This window comes from Mycteria americana, chromosome 3 (genome assembly GCF_035582795.1).
Source record: "Mycteria americana isolate JAX WOST 10 ecotype Jacksonville Zoo and Gardens chromosome 3, USCA_MyAme_1.0, whole genome shotgun sequence".
NCBI classification, from domain to species: domain Eukaryota; kingdom Metazoa; phylum Chordata; class Aves; order Ciconiiformes; family Ciconiidae; genus Mycteria; species Mycteria americana.
The window spans coordinates 51,715,721-51,730,848 of NC_134367.1; the positions used below are offsets into that span (position 1 = coordinate 51,715,721).

At 44.4% G+C, this 15,128-nt stretch overlaps 1 protein-coding gene and 1 long non-coding RNA gene across 4 annotated transcripts in view; both read left to right on the forward strand.

Annotated features, from left to right (window-relative positions):
* FOXO3 (forkhead box O3) overlaps positions 1 to 15,128 on the forward strand; it is a 95,966-nt gene that overhangs the window by 31,341 nt on the left and 49,497 nt on the right. The window lies entirely within an intron of this gene.
* On the forward strand, positions 8,629 to 9,517 carry LOC142408241 (uncharacterized). Its single transcript, XR_012775226.1, has 3 exons — positions 8,629 to 8,650; positions 8,763 to 8,839; positions 9,461 to 9,517. It is a non-coding gene; the product is annotated as an uncharacterized LOC142408241 (long non-coding RNA).

Below are 15,128 nucleotides of genomic sequence, written 5' to 3' on the forward strand. Positions count from 1 at the left end.
ATGTTTCTACAGCTGTATGTAATGGTGCATCAAAACACGTCATGGGGGGAGTTTCAGCTTGTGTCCCCAGATGAGTTGGGGACCAGTGTGAGCCAAGCCACCCCCGTTCCTTGCAGGAGCCAAGGTCAAGGCAGGGCTTCTTGCACTAAGCTAAACTTCAGGAAATCTCAGGAATTCAGAAGTTAAATTTCACTGAGAAGTAAGGAATGTAAATCAAATAAAGGGCAAATATTTTTTTTTTTTTTCCCCAGAACAATACAATAGTTCAGTTGTATGTGCCTTAAACATGAAAATAGCAGGGGAGCTCTAAATAACAGGGGTGACGGGTGAGGACAGGAGGAGAGAGAAGGGAGTGGGAAGGTGGGAGCCTCTTTTTTCTCACCTTTGTCCAAGGAGTGAGCTGTAACGGAGGGTCTCACTGAATGGGTGATGGGGTTGGAAGATACACGTGCAAAATCTGGAAAGAGCTTTCAGTTTGGGGCATAAAAAAGCCATCTTTGTCTGAAAGTGGTCTTGGGAAGGAGCAGAGCAAACAACACTATCATAATGCATCTTCTCTTCCTTGGCGTGCAGTTGTCACGAGAGATTTGTAACTCTTTTCTTGGTTCATTGTTCCCCGGCTAGTGTGTACTCTCCATTCAGTAGTGCCAGAATTAAGATGAAGCCTGCCCGTTTCAATAAGGCGGCTTTGTTGTCCAAATGGCAGCACTTGTATAGAAATTGGATTGACTCCAACAGCGCTTGCACGATACACTGCAAAACTGTTGTCATATGATCCTTTTTATTACTAAGAAAAAGCCTGTTCTCAAAAAAAGACAGACTAATCCTTTTTTTTCTGTTTTGTTAGGGGAAAAAAAAATCACCAGAAAATTCTTTCTATTAATAATTAGCTGCAAATTTGAAAACTATGCCTAATGATTGAGTATAATGAAGAGATCGGATTAAGTGAAGTGACATTAATGTGGAAATATGACGGAGCCCTATCTACTTCATTTTATGTAGCAGCAGCCTTGATTAATCAACTCACAAGTGTAAGCACGTACCGTTCAACCTTATAGCAAGAAGGGATGGGAGGTGATGGCACGAAGGGGGAGGGAGGGACGTTGGAGTGATGCAAAGTGCCACTGCAGCTTCTGAAAAGTATGTTTCTCTCACCTACCTGCATTTCATCAAGACGTGGAAAAGAGACAGCTTGCTCTAAATAAGCTGTTGGAGAGAGCGAGCATCTCTTGGTACTTTGCATTCATATAGCACCTAGCAGTACGAGTCCCTCATCCAGGCCAGGCACAAAGTAGGATGCATCCTCATGAGAAAGACATTAACTGCTAATGTCTGCTAGTGCTAATAATGGAAATTGCTGTTTCAACTCAAAGTATTTTATTCTCTATGAAATTTTTTCTTCGTGCTGGAATAAAGCATCTGTAAAGAGAGCACTTCTTATCAACTAAAGTCCAGGTGGTGGATTTGAAAAGAGAATTCTCCTCCGTTTATTCTTTTTTTTCCATTCATGTGCAGAAAATAGGTATACGCGTTTTGTTATAATTATTGATACTAATCGTTAACCAAGAAATGTTATTAAAAAAATTGTGTGTTACCACTGGGGTAATGTGAGGAGAAATTGCCTTAGATCTAGATGAGTTTTATAAAGTGTCTTTTTTTTTTTTTTTTAATTTATTAGTGCACTTTTGTCTTAAGATGCACTAAGAAGCCGCCTTTTGCGATGCCTTGTGACTTTTAAACTGTTTCTTCTTTAGCTTGTGTTTTGCAGCAACATTATAATATTTGTATAGGTTTTGCTAGCTACAAAATGTCATTGAGTTCCTAGCACATACCAGGTAGAATTAATGGATTTTAAAGCTGGAGGGACCCATTATGCTCATTGTCTGAGGTCTGTGTGACATAAAGGACATCGAATTTCATCTAATAATTCCTGCATCAAGCCCATAAATTCTGGCTGAGCTTGAGGGTACTTTAAAGGCATCCAGTCCTGATTTAAAGACTTGAGATGATAAAGCCTTTGCAAGTTTTTCCAGTGGTTAATTACCTTTTCTTAAATAATAAGTTTGGTACTGCTTTTCCATTCTGAATTTGTCAAGCCACTGTTTGGTTTTTTTAATTCCATTTTCATGTGCTAACTTCAGCTGATGTCTGGTATCAGAGATCTTGGCATAGTCAGAAGATACATATGGCCAGGTCACCTCTCGGTCGTTTCTTAGATAATCTGAATCAGTCGGACTCCTCCTGTCCTCCCTGAAAGATGTATCTTTTAGGGCTTTACTCTGATAGTCCTTTACTTGTCTTAATATCACTTATGTAAGTATTGCTCATTATGGTTTGGGTTTTTTTTCCTATTACGGACACTCTAAGCTTTTTGAAATAATGGAATTCTCTAAAACCCTATTTACTGTTCCATCAAGTACTAGTTCCACATCCACCTGTAGGCACTACAAAGTATTATTTGTGTTTGGTAGGTGTGGAGGGTACGTGTTGGTGACTGTGCATTGAGTGACTGTAGGATTGTCTATTTTTAGCTGCTCTGAGAGTCGGGAGGGTTCTATGCCAGATAGGTGTGCCGGACAGTGTGCCGAGAGACAAATATGTCACATTTTAGAAAATTCTCTCTTAACTTCTCTCTCCCATCCCTTCCCTGGCTGATAATAGTTCTCTGGAGATTGACACCAGGCTCTGGACTCGGGATGTTCCTGTGCAGGTCAGTTGGTGAAGCAGCGGAAGGAGCCTTGCTATGCAGGGGCATCCTGCCGGTGCGGTTGTCCTGGGGCATTTTCTAGCAATGAGGGGTGGTGGGGAATAGACATTTGCATTTCACAGAGAGCTTTGGGTTTGACACTTTGGGCCTGAATCTGGAAAATAGTGGAAGTGCTAAAATTTTCAGTCCAATGAAAGGAGCAAAAGCTGCTGTTGTGAAATGTTTCAGCATTTTTCACCAAAATAAAATGCTGGGGAGCTCAGTTCAGTTAAAATGAAGATACTATGGGGGGCTGTAGGAGGAAACGAGGGTCTTGATCTGATCTCCCAGACCAACAGAAAGCAGAAGTGGACCTTCACTTACCAAATGATGGGGGAGAAGTTTCACAAAGTCCTGATCTCTCAGAAACAGCTGGGAATTGAGGACAGTCATCGTTAGCTGTGTAACTTCTCTATGGACATTACAGTGATTGTAAGCAGTGCAGTGAGGGTTTCTCAAAAGCGAGGAATTTCATTGGGAAGAAAATATTTAAAAGGAGTAGATGAAGAGAAGAAATAAGCTAGTTCAGCATAAATTGTAGGTCTAACAAAAATAATTATGTATAGTGAAGGCCAGTCAAGCTGCCCTCTGTAGTGTCAAGTGTTGTATACATCAGACAATGAATAAATTGCTTCTCACAGCTAGGGACTCAGGATCTTTGAATTTAGTTTGATTGTGAAGCTAAAGGTACGAATGTGCTTTTCTTTTGCTCAATAGCCTGCAGTGCTGCTACTCCTTAGTATCTGCTCCAGAGCATTTCTGCAGTCTTGATGGCAAAATTAGCTCTTAAGTACAAATTATTTCTTTTTCCTAATTGTGACTTTTTTTCTTCAAAGATTTTTGTTTCCATGAGACATAAAGGAACAAATATTATTTTATACAGTTAGTGGAATTCAGTAGGCAGAGGTTACTGGAGCAGGCTTGATGGATGGGCTTTTTACAACACAAAAATCTCACCTCTGCTCTCCAGTGTCCCTGAGCTGCTGGCAGCAGGAGGGGTCACCCTGTGCCATCCCTCCTCTTGGCCTCTTCCCCAGACGCTGCTGTGGACCACTTGTGGTTACTGGGCTAGAGGGACCGCTGGTCCCACCCAGGGTGCAGAATTTATCATGATGGTCCTATATCGCAAGTAGAAATTAAATCAAAGGTTGTATTTACTGTTGGATAAACCAGCTTGTTCACTGTGAACTGCAAGACTCAGTAGTATCGGTCACTTCTTTATCTTGTATTATAACAATTCATATGAATAAATTAAGTGCTTTAATAATATTCAGGAAGGACTTACAGGGACAAGTATGTTACTGAACAGAGACATTAGGGATAAATATATTACCAAACAGAGACATTTCAAAACTCTACATTAGATGTTCATTAGGACACACAATGCCCTTTGCTCTTCAGATTTAACTATGAGATTTGGAGCATCCTGTTGTGTCACAGACGTGTTGAGGTCAAGTCAGTTTTTCTATCTCCCCTACCTTTAGCAGTCACGGGGTGGGCACCAAGGCTAAATGCATAGTCAGTGGTCTCTGACTAGTCAGTGGAAGGAGAGACAGAGGGTGATTCCTCATACCCATCCTATTGCCAGCTGAGGCAGTTGTGACCCCTGGCTTTGTACGGACACCTGACTTGTGGGTGGCCAAAGCTGGTGGTAGGAGGGAACCTTTTTCCATGTTGATCTGGAGTTTTGTGGAAGCAGAACCCCTTTTGTGTACCTGCCTCTGCAGAGACTTTCTTTGTAGCTTGGCACGCAGCTGTACTCTGTGGGATTGGGGACAGGAGCTCTCCTCTGCCTTTTCTTCTCTCTCGCCTACTTCAATACCTCCTGAAAAGTGTTTGCAAAGACGCTTCATAGTATTTGAGTCTCTTCTCTTGCTCCACAGCTACACCAGTAGTATCTGTCTTTGTAAATGAACTCTCTATGAAAGTTCATTTCTATTAGAAATTTGATTTTAATAATAAATTTTGTAGTCACTATTAGGTTTGTTGTGTTTTTTGTTTTGTTTTTTTTTTTTTTTTTTTTTTTTTAATTGAATTTGCTTTGTGGATTTTTGTTTGCTTGGCATTGTGATTGAATATATGTCTTACATCAGAGTTCCAAAATCTCTGCTTCCCTCTCTAGACATCTCTGTAGGGATAGATTTCTTTACCTACCTGGATATGCTAAGTGTTTTGTTTTGATTTAAGTGGAAATAATGTGGGTCTTCCATTCCTTCTTCTGTGTTCTTGATCCACTTTCCTGCTCTGCTGTGCATGTGCTGGAAAAATTAGCTTTTTCTTATATTACAGGTTGGTCACTGCATTTGTAAAGGACTGACCCTTTCCAAAATCGCCTCGAAGATACACCTCACCAACCATTTTCCTGGCAGGAAGGTTGATACCTTCTAATGGTTTGCAGGTGCAGGAGCTGCAGCTCTTCTAAAACCATTGAAGCTCCAGCCTCTATTTCCCGCTGTTTTTTATTCACCTGTTACCTTGCATGGCAGTCTGCACAGGGAAGTAGCGCTGAAGCTCTTGAAGAGAAGGGAAATGGTGAGCTCTGGCGTAGCAGAGCCAGTTGCAGGAGGCTGCAAGCCCTTTTACCAGCGAGGTCAGCAGCATGTTGGGAACCTCTTCTGCCTGCATGAGGGTGTAGAAAAGTCGGAGGAGAGAGAGTGTAGTATAATGTGATTTTCTTCAGATGTTGAAGAGGGAGCTGCTGTTTGTGTCATGTCTGGCTTCTGTTCCTTGAAGGTTAGCCACGGACAGGGAGGTGCTTGCATCCTCTGATGGTTACAGCGCTGTCTCCACGCAGGGAAAGGCGCAGACGTCTTCTCTCATTGGCAGGCCACTGGAAGCTCCGTGGCAATTTTGGTTTGCCTCTGTCTTAATCCAGATCCACAGCTTTCCAAGTACGTGGCGCAGGGGAGGTTACTACGGGTCACTTAGCAGTTTCCGAGTTCGGTGAAGCTGCCGTGTAGCGCTTATTAAGGGGATAGGAGTATAACAGGTAAGCCGAGTAAATGGATTAGCCGTAAGCAGTCCTATTGTTGGCACTGCCTGGAGATGGGTTGTGAACCAAGCAGTCGTGTCTTGCAAGCGATATTCTTTCATCCCCTGATTACAGAAGAGCAGCATAAATAGAGTGGCCTACATTGAAATGATTCCTGGAGGAAAGAGGCATTTAAAGCCAGGGGTGGTTACGGGTACTTGGAGCAAAGTGTTCAACCATCATACCCTTTCCAAGAAGGAGGGGAGGGGAGCAGGGGAAGGAGCATTAAGCCAAGCGTCTCTCTGTCCATCTCTGTCTGAATGCTTGAGATGTTATGGACAAGTGATTCCTTTGAGGCACGCAGCGCTGCTGTCGTCTTTAGGACCTTCACGGAACAGCTTTTACCTTTAACTATTTTTAGTGGTTGGCTACTGTTGGCTTGAGGGCGAGTTACATGAGGAAGGTTGCTTAAGAGGACGCCTTTGTGTTTTATTAACGAGACTGGTTGGGGAGGGGTAGAAGCATCGTACACTTCTAATGGTGCACATTGACATTTTTAGAGAAAGCATCGGTCTGCAGTACAGGAATTGCTAATAAAAATCATGGTTTGTCCCTCTAGTCCCTGTCCAGGAAGGATATTTAGCCTTTGAGTCCTCTCTGCCATAAACACAAGAGAACGTGGCTTGCCCGTGCCGGCCGGGCAGGCGGGATGCCCGCCCACGCTGTGCGGTGGCAGCCGGGATGTGCGTGGGACCGGAATGCCGGCCGGCCGGTGTTTGTCCCCAGGCGGAGCACCGGCTCTGGAGGGCGAGCTTCCTTCCCCCCGCTCTGTGGGTGAGCTCTCCTTTCCCTCGCTCTGTGGCTTGCTTTTCAGCAGAGCGGCTAGCGCAGATTATTTTTCACTGTGATACGGCATGGTATGCTTGGTGGTGTGTTTTTGGTGTCTCCCCCCAGCCTGCTGGCAGAGTTTGCAGCATTGCAGGTGTCTCACGGTGTGGCTCGCCGTGATCAGAGGAGCTCAGGAGGCTTAGGGTTGGATATTTATGCATTTGTTTACTATCTACTATTATCACTCATATTATCTAAGATTACTCTGACTGAAAGAGCTCGGGCAAAACACAGTCGCCTCCACAGTTTTCCCTGTTGTGTCCTCTGCACTGCTGGCCTCATTGGGAGGAAGCGGTGTCACCTGGAGCTGCTCTCCCCCGATCAGCTCTTGCGGGTGCTGCTGCATCCCCTGACACGTGGGCACCCAGCAAGGGCTGTGGGTGCCCAAGGCGTGCTCTCCGGGCGAGGGCGGGAGGGTCCTCCACATCACAGCTCACATCTCCGCTGGGTTCAGTCGTGCTCTGGAGGAAACTCGCTCCACTCCCCACTTTTCCCATTCTGGCACTTAGGTACCACAGGTATCTAAACCTGCTCTCCTTAGGTCACAAAAAGACTCTTTCCCAGTCCTAGCATCAGCCTCGGCTTTCCACCTGGGTATAAACAAGCCCTTTCAGGTGGGCTGAATGGGACTATAAATACACAAGAGGTTCTGGGCAGTTCCTGTCCCGTCCTGTCCCCCCCCGCCCTTTTTTTTTCTTTTTCTATTTTATTAAGCTAATGGGATTTTGAGCTGGTAGCAGGTCTTTGATGAAGACAAAAAGACATTTGCTATTGTGTTCATTAAAGCCCCATGTAAGGTAAATGTCTTCCATACAAACCCCATAGTTTGAAGTGTCCTGCTGTTTCTGCCGGGTGGGGCTGCAGGAATTAACACAGTTTTATCACCTAGAAACAATCTTTCTCTATCTGCAGGCAAAAAAAAGATTCAGGGAGATAGAATAAAAAATCAGGCGCTTTGTATGTGGAGACTGAGGCTGTTGAGAGAACACGTTAAAGGATTGCAGGGACAGCTTCCCTCTGGGACTCGTCCTCCTCAGTGTAACCCCTGTTCTGCGAAGACTTGGACATAGACGTCTGTGAGTCAGTTGGGGGAGCTGAGGGGGAGCGTGCATCCAGAAAACGTGCATATTTGGGATCAGCTCTTCCTCTCCTCCCCCTCACCCACGGTTTGTGTCCATCGTCAGGGACTCCGGAGCGATCTGGGTCTGTGGCAGATTTGTTTCTACATGTAAGTGGAACAAATTTTGCAATTTCTTCAAGTGCGTGTCTATCTTTTGATGTTTCTCCCACTGAGTAATAGGATTGAAAGTCACAGCAGCGATTGAAGCCAAGTTAGAAATAGATCCTTCTTCTGACACCTCTCTGTCCCAGACCTGGCACGACGGGCAGCCCGCAGCATTGCCCTGACACTAAGAGGGCCCACCGGTGTTTTGTCGGAGGCTGTGTCTCCCACAGCCACTGCCACGGGAGGTACCAAGCTCCTTCAGCAACTCGCTTTCATGAAACTGCCCAAGAAAGCTCTCTGTTGGTACAAGGGAGATGGAAACAGGCGAGGTGTTTTCTAGTTCAGCTGTTAGCACAGTCAGATATTAGGATCAGAAAGAACCACGTGGCCATGTACCATATCAATTTATCCAAACCTTCCTATATCAGGTTGGAATCTGTTGGAAATAGAGCACATTTTTTAGAAAGACATTGACTTTAAACAATTGGTCTAACAGGATTACTCATTTTCTGATGCGTTTGATTTTAAATCTTTGTAAATCTCCACATGGCTCATTTCCCCCTCAAAATTATTTTTTTTTCCATGTGAAATATTCTGCAGTTGTACCGAACAGAATTCATATTTAACATAGCATGGAAATAATGTAATTTGAGTATGTCCAATTTTCATTTGATTTTTTTTATTTAAAGGATTTCTATTAATGCAGATCTTAAAATACCATGCAACATTGTCTGCAAATACAGGCAAGAAATGACCGTGCTGCTGAGCTCCCTGCAATTCACCAGCGAGGCTGAAGAGCTTTCTCAGTGCCTTGCAGCAGGTCAGAGGAACTACTTCAGCTGCATTCTTCCGCTGCCATTTCTGTGATTGCACATTGCTTCCACCGTAGGAATGATGAAGTGGTATTTCACATAATTTTGCTCTTTTGGCAGTTCTTCACAGAGAACTTTGTGAAGCTGCAATGATCCATTTGAACTCCACTTCAAGCGTTGAGCGTGTCGAAGAGTGGGTACGTGCCATCAGTTTTGGCCTCATTTTGCGTGGAGAATTGATGAGTTTCATTTCAGGAATGTTAATCGAGCCATTTGAGTTCAGGTATGAACTCTTTGCATAACTGCCTTTCATCGAGGGAGTGAATTCACGTGACCCTGGCCTGTCCTTCCTCACTTGTGTCGTTTCTTTTTCTCACCGCAGCCCTGCTCCTCGTTTATTCCATAATCTAGATTATGGCCGAAGGCAAGACCTACATAAGCATATGGTGCACGTTGCACGTTGCATTATCTGAAGTCATGAGGGTGTGATTAATGGGCTTAGGGTTTTAATTTGGTCTGTCTTGCTCTCGTGTCTCTCTCCAGTGAGGTTGCAAAGCCTGACCAGTGACTGCTGGGTGCGCACACCAAGTGGTGAGGTGACACTAATTTCCTTGAAGTGCTGGGCAGCTGCCGGAGGTGAACCTCTGCTGAGAGGAGGAGGAGGGGGGCTTGCTTCAAACTGGCCAGCCGGTTTTAGATGGCATTGTTTTGTCAGATCCTAGTGTCTCAAAGCAGCTCCGTCTCCGCTTTCTGCTGCGGTGGAGAGAGCGGGTGGTCTCATTAATGGGTCACATCAAATGATGGCAGTTCCCTTTCAGGTGTCGCTCGGCCCTGTGGAGCGGTGTAGATGCGGCAGGTCTGTAGGAGGCAGCTGCTCCCAGCGTACTTGCTATGATGGGGCTCAACAGATGTACAAGTCCTGACAAAGAAAAGCACACGTGAGCTGGACCAGGGGATAAAATCCTCCCTGCATTGTCAACACCGTTAAACCAGAAGTCCAGTCTGCCTTGTGAATTTGTCATCTGGGATTTGAAGAAGGTCAGTTGTACCTTCTTCATCAAATTTAGTGCATAAAATGATTTGTTAGTGCAATACAGGGCTGTCCAGGAAAAATAATGGTAGGTGTCTGTCTTGTACAAATAGCAAGAGGCACTGGCTGGCCTGGCAGCTCTCTGCGCTAGGGAGATGGGGGCTTTATCGTGCTGTTTGGCACAGTGGGAGAGGATGAGTAGATCAAAGCAGCAGGTGCAGAGGCTCCTGTATCTACACTGTGTTCAAACTGAGCATTTTATTCCGGACTAGATTTAGTCTGGTCCTTTGGACCAAATGTCCCCACTGCATATGTATGTTGAATCTTCCTGAGGAGGGGAAGTGGAGAGGGAGGTGCTGATCTCTTCTGCAAGGTACCCAGTGATAGGACACGTGGGAATGGCTCAAATCTGTGCCAGGGGAGGTTTAGACTGGACATTAGGAAGCATTTCCTTACTGAGAGGGTGGTCAAACACTGGAACAAGCTTCCTAGAGAGGTGGACGATGCCCCAAGCCTGTCAGTGTTCAAGAGACATTTGGATGATGCCCTTAATAACATGCTTTAACTTTTGGTCAGCCCTGAATTGGTCAGGCAGTTGGACTAGATGATCGTTGTAGGTCCCTTCCAACTGAAATAGCCTATTCTATGCTACTCTAATCTGTCCAAGCAACCACTTGTTTCAGATCCTTCAATCTCTGTTAAAAGACGGGAGTGCATTTGGTGCATCCCCAGAGCTGAACTTCCCATTTAGTTTTCTCTGAAAGAAATCTAGTTTGGGCCCAGCAGAGCCGCCCCGTGAACGAAGCCAGGATGCAATAGGAGGGACAGCCGGGGGGGGGGGTTTGCTTCAAAACTGCTCCGGACCACCCACTCGTGTGGACACAGCCAGGGTGATCCTAGCTGGAGGCTTGGGAAGTCCAGGCTTCCTTTGCACGTCTGGCACCGTTGGGTGCTGCGTGGCTGGTGGGAGGCCACTGCACCTCGGACTGCCCCATCTGCTTCAAGTAGGGTGGTGTGAGCTCTCCAGGTGAAAACTGGTTCACTATATATAAACTACTCTCATTGTATTTCCTAACTGCTGGGATAAATGTTGCATGTGTGTTGTGGTGGGAGATGGGGACCCTGCAACGCATTCATCTTTCACGTTGTCATCTTTGCTACTTTCGCACAAAACCCACACTTCATTCATAAAATCTTGAATGTGTACCCCTGAGTATGGGACATGCTCGTCTATTTGTGAAGTTATGGTTTGCTGTCAGCCATGCTATCTCGATGATATTTCAACGGCAATAGAAAGATTTGTGTTTACTTGTAGTAACTCATCTTCGAAGGAAAAAAGGTGAAGCTTCAGTTTCCAGCCAGCTTGCTTAAGGTAGTGAAATTAGCTTTAGAGATACAGAAATTGAAGTTGTATCTGTTTTATCCATGGTGCGGTGTTCAAACAAACTAAATTAGGAGCTTTGTTTGTGGACTGATAGTCAAAATTCTAAGTTTTTATTTATCTTGGAAAGATCTAATGGTTTGTTTTTAGTAATAACAGTTCTGCTAATTTTTATGTTAGGCAGCCAAATGTTGTTGGCTTAGATATCTGTGTCCCTCAGAACTGCTGTTTTTAATTCTTGGATTTGGAACAAACCCAGCATCCTAAGTTAAAAGCAAAACTTTTCTCAGCAGGTTGAGACAAAAAAGAAAACGATTGTATCACAAAATATATGCACTTAACAGCCGAGGTTTTTGATTCCATGGTTACAACAACAAAACCAAAAAAACATGCATATAGCCAGTTGGTGATTTTATTGTTCGAGTCGGATGGCCTTTCTTAAAATGAATTCTAATGGACAAGCAAGAAAGAATGTATCGCTGTACTTGTGCAACTGAAGTTTATGAAATAGGATTGGAAAAACACACAGAATAATTGGGCACATCCTGTACTTAGTGAATCACCGACCTAGTGCAATAAACATTGCTGCATTCGGGAATTTAGATCTATACCCTGCTTTTGCCAAGAACATTGGGAATTGCTTGGGATCGCAGATGATCTGCAGCACAGGCTACCTCAACTCTGCTCTGCACAAAGTTTTTCTTCTTTGCATATTTCATGTTCTGAGGTAATTTTTGGATTCGTGACACAAGCATTAGTCCAAATCTGTGGCACCTCGCATCTGCTTAGGCTAACTCGGTGGAACCTAGGAGACAAACCAGGAGCCGTACGTAGCAGGACCTCTGCAGGCATTGGTATGGTAAGGGAAAAAGGTTCCTGAGCACCGACGTACGTGGTCTAACCAACATCTTTCTTCAGAGAAACAATCTTTTGTCTTCAAAGGTAAAAACAAAAGCTACAGACATTTGATAGCTTCAGTATTGTTTGCCAGATAAGAGGGATAAACTTGTGAACATGTTTAAGAAATTACTGAATTTCCAGAAAACAGGCTGTTATTTAAGGGACATGAGAACCGTTACGAAGCCAGAAACAAACACAACATCCAAAGCTGCTCTTGAATACACATGTGGCTCTCGCAAATTCTGAGAGGGCTGCACATGCACAGGCTTAATGGGATCCTGATGGAAAGCATCCAGGGCTGGAGTCTGGCTCCTGGTGAAACTAGGACTGCTGTCTGGCTAGGACTGACGTTTGGGTCTCAGGCAAACTGATGGAGATGTTTTTTTCCTCAAGGAAATCTGCATTTAATTGTCAACCAGAAAGACAGGATGGCTTCTGCAGTGTTGCTTAGTGTTAGCTCTGGGCTTCTTCCATCTTCTTTACTTCCCCAAATCACAATAGTCCTTTTAAGGGGAAACTTTACTGTTTCAGAGGGAGTGAACCAGGTGTAAACTGAAGGCTGTGCTTCTGTTCTTTCACCCCGAGAGGACAACGGCCATCCAGGAGATGCAAATGTCGTGGATTTCTGGTACCATTGAACTGAATGGCAGAATTTAAGTTTTCAGTCAAAGCAAACAGTAGTTTGCTCACATGTCTGCAAACATGGCTTGATAGGTCCCCAAAGGGTCTATTACAGTTCTGCTTCATCTAGGGAACAAGAGCCAAGAAACTAGGAATAGGTTGGAAAAGTCTCACTAACCCCAGAGAAGTGCTTTTGGTCGGAGTAGCAGGACAAACAGAAAAAAAATGGTATCACCGAAATTTCTATGTTAGCAGAATTTCTGGAGGTTAAACTTTAAAAGCGTAGCCTTTTTTATTAAAGATGTAGCCTCATTTGGGGAAGAGAGAAATGGATTCAACCAGCAGAAAGCGCCTGCTGGTCTTCTCGCCCTCCTGGATAAAAGCCATGACAGTTCAGGACGTTGCTGGGGAGGGAAATCAATTTTCTGCACTCCTCGATGCAACGCAGATGCAGCCGTGGCCGTACAGTAAGTGACTCATTCTGTGGCCATCTTTTTAATGGTGAAACTATTATGTGCTACATCGCCCATTCAGGTATTTTGTTTTTTAATTCTCTACCCCTGGTTCCCAGAAACATGAATAATGAGGCTTTTAGCAGAGAGGTGGAAATGCTCCCTGAGACACACCGCCAGGGTAGGACATGCTGTTGGTTGATGCTGTGGATAATATTAGGGCTATAGGGGCATAATTGGCTTGAACTTTTGCTCACCCCTAAAATTAAATCCAAAGCTTTTTTATCAAGTTCAGATAAGGTCCCTGCCTCTATTTGACTCCCATTAGAGCTCCGTCCTTCTGTGTAGCTCCTGGTGGTGTCTCTTTCCGTCTGCTGGGGGTTTCAGGTGGGAATGGCAGCGCGTTGCGGATGCAATAGTTGAACCCTGGCCTACAAAACCCAGCGAGCTCAGACGATAAGGAAAGGCAGTTTATTACTCCAAGAGCTGCCTTTCCCACATCGAGTAGATTTGCATCAGGCAATTGCATGAATCAGATCTTGATCTTCATTACCATAAAATACAGCAAGGAAAATCCCATTTCTGAGAGTCTTTCTACTGTACACAGATCCAGATGTAAAGCACCGCTCTGTGCACAGCAAACAGGACTCGTATGTATTTTATTAATGTAAGTGTAATGTAATTATTCTCTTGTCCATCTGGCAGGTGGTGTTTTCATTAAGAAGTGAATAATCTAAGCTATAGGCTCTGTAGAGGGGGATGAGTATGGAGGAGATTCAGGTCATCTGCTGTGGGACCATAAATAGAAGCTAACAAGGGAGCTCTTGCTGTCCTTGTCTACTAAAACTGAAAATCTGTTGCTTTTATTTTTCCTTTAGCAGACTGCTCGCAAGCTTAGAAGCTAGTCTATTAATGAAATCTTTTCACCATCATGCAGTTTAACTCCTCATTTATGGTAGTGGCTGGAGGCACAGTGTGAAAAAATAGGTGTTATATAAGAGAACGAAAATTAAGTCCTTATATAAAGCACTATGCATAGAAAGATAAGATTAAAATCACGCTTCCGGAGGTGCCCGGTACGTCTCTGGCTGTGAAGTACTGTTTGCAAAAGAAACACGGATTACTTAAGGGTCTTTATTCATGTAGAAGGTCCTGGTTAAAACAAAACAAAACACACACAGAAGAACAACAAGCCTGAACCGTCCTCCAAAAAATTTTGAGAAGTGTGGTGTGTGGAGCTTTCTAAAGGAAATCCGGTTGCTCTCTGACTGTCTGTGTGGCATCTTCTGTTTCCAGACAAAGTTTTCTGATGTCCACATGGAAACGGGAGCAATTTCCTCTTTCTGTGTCCTAGCAAGACTTTTCTTGGCACAAGTGACAGCGCAAGGCCTAGTTTGAGTTTTGCCCTGGAAAGATATTTATATCTTGGCCCCGTCCCAGGAACATTCAAGCAAGGATTAGGTTTTATTTTTTATCTGGTAACATTCAGGGAAACCTATCAGGGCGACCAGGCTGGGAGGGGTGTTCGTTTAGTAAAGCCTGTAAGTCAAGAAGAAAACGAAGCTTTTTAAAAATTATTATTATTTTTTATTCAATCATTTTCAATTTAGGAGGGGATGCTGAAATGATGCTGAACATCGTTTCTTCGTGTATGGTGTAGGTATCGCCAGGCAGGTGGTTAGCGATCGTTGCTGCCCTTTTGTAAAGGCACAGATTTCCATTCAGACGGGCTTGTTCTCTCCCAGAGGATCCTGCTTATTTTCTTTCCCAGTGAAGCTCAGGTTCAGTTGCTGTTCGGCCAGGGTGGAGCGTGGAGGCTGCCGCACCACCACGTCCAGGGAAACACCTCCGAGGGTGCTCATCACCCTGGCTGCAGATAGTGGGAAACTGAAACCAAACCTGAGCAACAGCCCCTTGGAAACAGCTTTAGAGGCTGGGTGCCAAACAGTTTAGCGCTGTCTGGAGGTGCTAGTGTGATCCTTTCTCATTAAGGATGCTGCTGAGCTTCTTTCTTTTGTGGGTACTGAGAATACTTGAAAGGAGATATTTAACTACTGCATGACTTACTCAGTACAAGGAGCAATGGGAGTAGGGACAGTAAA